We start from the raw sequence: 5,538 nt of genomic DNA on the forward strand, positions 1-5,538 counted from the left end.
CTCACAGAAATAATTATTGTAAAATAGATATAAAAATTAATTGCATCAAAGAAACCTTTTACAAAAAATGAGAAAAGTTTTTTTAAAAAAACTGCTGAAAAAACGTCCGGGTCTCTGGAAACCGTTCTAGCACTTGAAGGTTCATTTCACAGGCTTACAAAAAAAAGAAGTTGTCTGAACTATGGACGAGATAGTGTATCTTTATGTATTGTGAGCCGCTGAATCCGAATCTGATCTCGGAATTGGAATTCAACAGTAAAATTTTCTCTTATCCTGGGCAAAAATTGAAAAATCTAGGGAATTCTGGAATCTGCGAAGGTTATAATTGTAAAATAGCAGAATCTCCGTACTTTGCAGATAATAAATGCACCTTTATGAATTTTAAGCCGCTGAAACCAAACTCGACCTCGAAAATTTCGCTTAGCTTCAGATTTTTTCCCTAACCTAGGAGAAAAAGTTAAAATCAAAAGGATTCTGGGGCCTGCTAATGTAATATTGGAACGATGGCAAGGTGATACAAACTTTTACGTTTATTAAGTAGCTGAATTCAAATTTGGCCTCAAAGTCAATCTGAAGGACCGCCATATTTCCCTTAGCCTAGGGGAAATTGATTCAAGTTTGTGAGTAAATATAAGTTCTTCATGTATCTCGGGTCTCTTAGTACAAGCGTAGCCTTAAAACGTCTGTAAAGAGCTTTTTTCCCCCTACTGCAGGGGAAATAATAGCCAATTTTGAGCTAGAAAACTTCCAGCGTGATGGTCTTACGGAAATGATTATTTGAAATAATACATCAGTAACGAATTAGAAAGGTTTTAAAGAACTTTAGAGAACGGCGTCAAGGGCTATGGTATAGATTCGTTCCTTGTGTTGTACTTTATCAAATGTTCTAGGGTTTTTCTTTTTTAAATGTTTTCCTAATACTGTAGGGATGAAAACATCTAGTAGATTATTTATCAGGCGACATGTTTAATTATTTTCAATTCATGATTCTGATTTTCATGAAGCTTAAAAAAAGTTCACTTACAGTTATAGACACATAGAATTAAGGATATGACCAAGAATAAGAACAGAGTACTGTCTATAATTTTCCGTTAATATTAGAAATTATATTCACCAATGAAATCGAAGATGATTGCCTAGGAGAAAAGCAGAGTCCACAGAATCCTCATTTTTTCTGATCAGAGGAACAAATATTTAATCTGTTAATGAAGAATTTCTTTAAGAATGTAACTAATGAATATTCTTTTGCTTCATTAAATTATATATTTTAAAGCTATAAACTGCCGTGATTGTCTTCCAGATGAATAGCGGAAAGATATTTTCATTTTATAAGAACCAATTAAAAAAATTAGTTACGAATTTCATTAAAACTGGTATCACCATTTGTTTAATCCTTTATACTTTTTAGAGCAAGCTGTTGTTTATTGCCCATAAAAAATTGACTGCTCGCTTTTATAGCAATGCCTTCCTCGCTTCGTCTCGCCTCGTACGCATGTCGCTACATTTTGGCTTTGCCTCGCATTGCTAGCCTCTGTCTCCGCTGATAATACAGTGAAATCCTTTAACAGCCCCCCTTCTATAGCCCTTCCGAGAATTGACGCTCGCCGCAGCTGGATCTAACAGGAGCGGTGCGGACTGCTCGGGGTCTGCGGTTGTTACTCAGGCGAACACTCAGGCGTGAACAAACAAAAGCGAAGTGGATTATAATGACTTAGTTCCGATCCTATATCTGCCCCAAAATCGGCGCTATAGAAAAATTTGACTTACCTAATACTTATCTACTATTCACAATATTTACAATTTTCTTGCACCTACTTCCTTTTCTTATTTACTATTTTTCCTTCTCCATCTATCTTCGTCCTTCCTTCTCTTCTTCTCCATCCTACCCAAAACCCCAGTCACCCATGCTACTGCCCTTTTCTACCCCCTTTTATACAACAGTACCTCTAAGCTCATCCAACTCCTTTCCACCTCTTCACACTTCTACAACCAGTGCTCGACGTTTGCATCCCCCCTCCCGCACAATTGACATTGCACATTGCATCCGCATCTACAATCTCCCCCTATCGACCGAATGAAACATGCCTAAAGCCCGCCTGCATCTACGGCAGTATTTCTTTCTCCTCGACATCCTTCCGCAACCTATCCGCCAACACCATCGCGTAGACATTTTTCGCCATATTCATTAGCGTAGTACCTCTATAATTCTCCTGCCTCTTCGTATCCCCTTTTTTATACAATGGTACAATCAACCCTTTCCTTCACCCTTTAGAGAATCCCCCCCCCCCCTACATATTGTTTTCACTTCCACTTCAGCCTCTCCGTTACCTTTTTTGTACCACACAGCCACGCTTCGTTCTCTACCCCGTCCAGCCCTGCTACCTTAGACCCTTTGAACTGTCGTATCTGCTTCTTTATCTCTTCGTCAGTCAGCTCCTCTTCATCTACCTCCCTCATACTTCTAATCCCTCGTCGCTCTTCCGTATCACTGATACCTGAAATGAATCTTTAAACAATTCCCTGCATTTGCTACTCCCTATCTTCTAACTTATCCCTACCCTACGTTTCCTGAAACTATTAGTTATCTTCCACACGTCCCCTTCTGTCTTAACACTTCTCAATGCCCTTTTTAGATCATTCTCCTTTTACTGTTATTTCTTCTTACACATCAGCCTATAATCCTTCCCAATTGCTGCGTACTCCTCTCTTTTCGCAGTTTCTGTTTTCCACTCCCTGTACTTCCTTTTCTCCTTCCTTTTTATCTTTTTATACTCCCTAATACACCGCGTCTTCACCATTCCTTTCTTCTTCTTTCTAAATACCTTCTTTTGCGCAAACCCTTTCACTTCTCTGTCGCCTCCCTGGTGCATGTCAACCTCTCCCATAACGACCCTTCCTCACCAACCTCCCCTTTTATCCACAAACATAATGGCTGATGGTCTGATTTTACCCTCCCTTCCACTGTGAGTTTCTCTGTCTCCTCCCATCCTGGAATATTCATTAACACATAGTCTATCATCACTGTCCCCGTCTTACGAACATAGGCGAATTCCCCCTCTTCGTCCCCTATTACCATACCATGAGCCAATGCCCACCCTCTATTCTCTATCCAGTCTCTTAGAATCTCCCACTCTTCATTTATCATCTCATTCTTCGGTTTGCTTTCGAAACTCTTCCATTCTCTGTGAAGGCAGCCACCCTCCACCCAATTCTCGCATTTAAGCTCCCCCACCCCTTGTTTCACCATACCATCCTCTTTCTCGAAGTGCGCCTTTCAACCTTACTTAATCCTTTCCATCCTATCCTTATTGTATAGAGTCACAAGCTCACACGTTACTCCTCCTATCTTTACTACCGTTGTTTGTACGCCCTCCCCCTCTCATTTTATGAACTTCTACCTCCAATCCATTCCACCTCCCGCAGCCTCCACCTGTACCCTCTTTGTAACTTCAACTCTACTCTATCCCATTCCTTTCTTTCTATCCACGTCTCTACCACTCCCACCAAATTGAATTCCTGGAAATACCTCTAGGAATTCTCATCTTTCTTATTTATCCCTGCTTGCGAACAATTTTTGCACCATTATGAATTTCTGTACCATGTACTAAGAATGGTTTTTTATATATGGCAATATAAAGTATACATTTTATTCCCTATCATTATCATATTTTTGTTACTCTAAGAAATAAATCCGAAGAATTTTGTCTTATAATGAAGGAGATTTCATTTTTATCTTTTTTCTATATTTATGCTTCATTTGATCTTTTTTTCCTTCCTTATGGACACCACCTGCCTCTCTAATCATTCTACTTTCTTCCTCAGCTCTTTTAACTCCTTTCCCCTATTTCCCATCTCTTTCCCTCAGGTCCAACCTCATATTAACCATCTGATCCATAGCCCTCCTTACGTCTTCACTCAACCCTCTAATCTCGCTTATCAACACCCCGACAGCCTTCTTCTCCGCCTTCCATTCAATTTTTTACGAGGGGGTGTGACCTACGTGTCTGTACGCTTTTTTTTAAAAGGACACTCTAGCGCGATTTTCTCCGAACACACTTGGCTGTCTTTCTTCATCTTCAAGAGGTCTTTTGAAGAGAAAATATAGATTTTATACTTTCAAGTGTTTGCTCTAATGTTTTAGAAATTATTGAGGGGAAAAAAGTATTTTGAAACAAATGGATCCTTCTCTAACTTCGATTTTTAATCACCGTCACGATAACTTGCAAGGATGTTTGTTTACCACCAAATATTGATGATTATGTCATTAATATTGGATTCTTTCTCTGAGACTTAAGATATTTAGAGCTCACTATGTTAAATAATAATCATTATTATTTTTATGTGTATGTACTAAACATAATAATTAATGTACTGCTTAACTCACTTATAATTAATATGATTATATTTTAAATCTAAGGGGCTAATCACTCTGTTTTTGAACACACTTTGTTACAAATATATACCCAAGGACGCGACACGACAAGCATCCTTGGGAGCGCCAAAACCGCTGAGGAGGAGAATTTTTGCTTGGGAAACATCGACTTCAGTGATTTCTGCCTTTTCTAATGTTAACCCGTTAACCCGAGGGAGGGGGTCAATTTGACCCAGGACGAAATTTCAAATCGGCGCATTTTCGAACCAAGCAAGGAGACCGGTTCTTACCCACACCTAAAAATTTGTACTCAAGAATAGAAGCCTCACGCACAGTGTCTACTTGCTAGTATCCTTCAGTCAGCTATAGGGTTCAGTCAAAGTGCAGTTTGGGTCGATTTGACCCCCCGCCCCTGGGGTTTACGTATGGGGCATTATTCCTCAACTGTCCCAACTCAAAAAGTCATGTTTTTCGATTGTCTCTAAATTCTGGGAATATGTTCACCTACCCAACAGTAGTTAATCCACAAACTTATAGACCAGGATTACCAACCTTCCCCAAGTGAGGGGGGGGTTGAATTTTCAACCCCGATGCCTGCAGGGGTAGTTTCAAACGCCTGTAACTTCCTTTCTAATTACGCGATTTAAAATTTTTCTGAGGGTTTTGGAAAGTGCTTTTTACACGCTTTCGTCCTATTTTATTATTTATAACAAAAAAATTTGTTTAAACAATTTTTTCAATAAATCAATTGTTTATTTAACTTTTTTCGCAATTTAGGCATTTACGATTTTTTTTAAATAGTCTCAAAAGAAAGCTTGACTTTTTTACTATGAAAAATGTCTAATAAGAAAATGGACAAATTGAAAATCATTGAGTTACAGAGCCGGTTGTAAAGGGAGTCCTCGCGCTCGCACTCGGGCGTTATGCGGCAGCATACCGCGGAACAGTTTTCAAGCATGCCATTTTTTTGTATTACTCACATTGATCCAAAATTGCATGAAGTCATCGGAAAAAACTATTCACTTAATCGAAAATATTGATTAATTGAGCAGTTGGGTGCAAACCGGCTTACTTGTATTTTCAGAAGTCACTTGCTCTTCATTTGTTTTTCGCAGAAATGACTTATGTACTGGACGCAGCTTGAGACGTGTGACGGTAATTCAAAG

The sequence above is a fragment of the Belonocnema kinseyi genome, chromosome 5 (assembly GCF_010883055.1).
Source record: "Belonocnema kinseyi isolate 2016_QV_RU_SX_M_011 chromosome 5, B_treatae_v1, whole genome shotgun sequence".
Taxonomy (NCBI): domain Eukaryota; kingdom Metazoa; phylum Arthropoda; class Insecta; order Hymenoptera; family Cynipidae; genus Belonocnema; species Belonocnema kinseyi.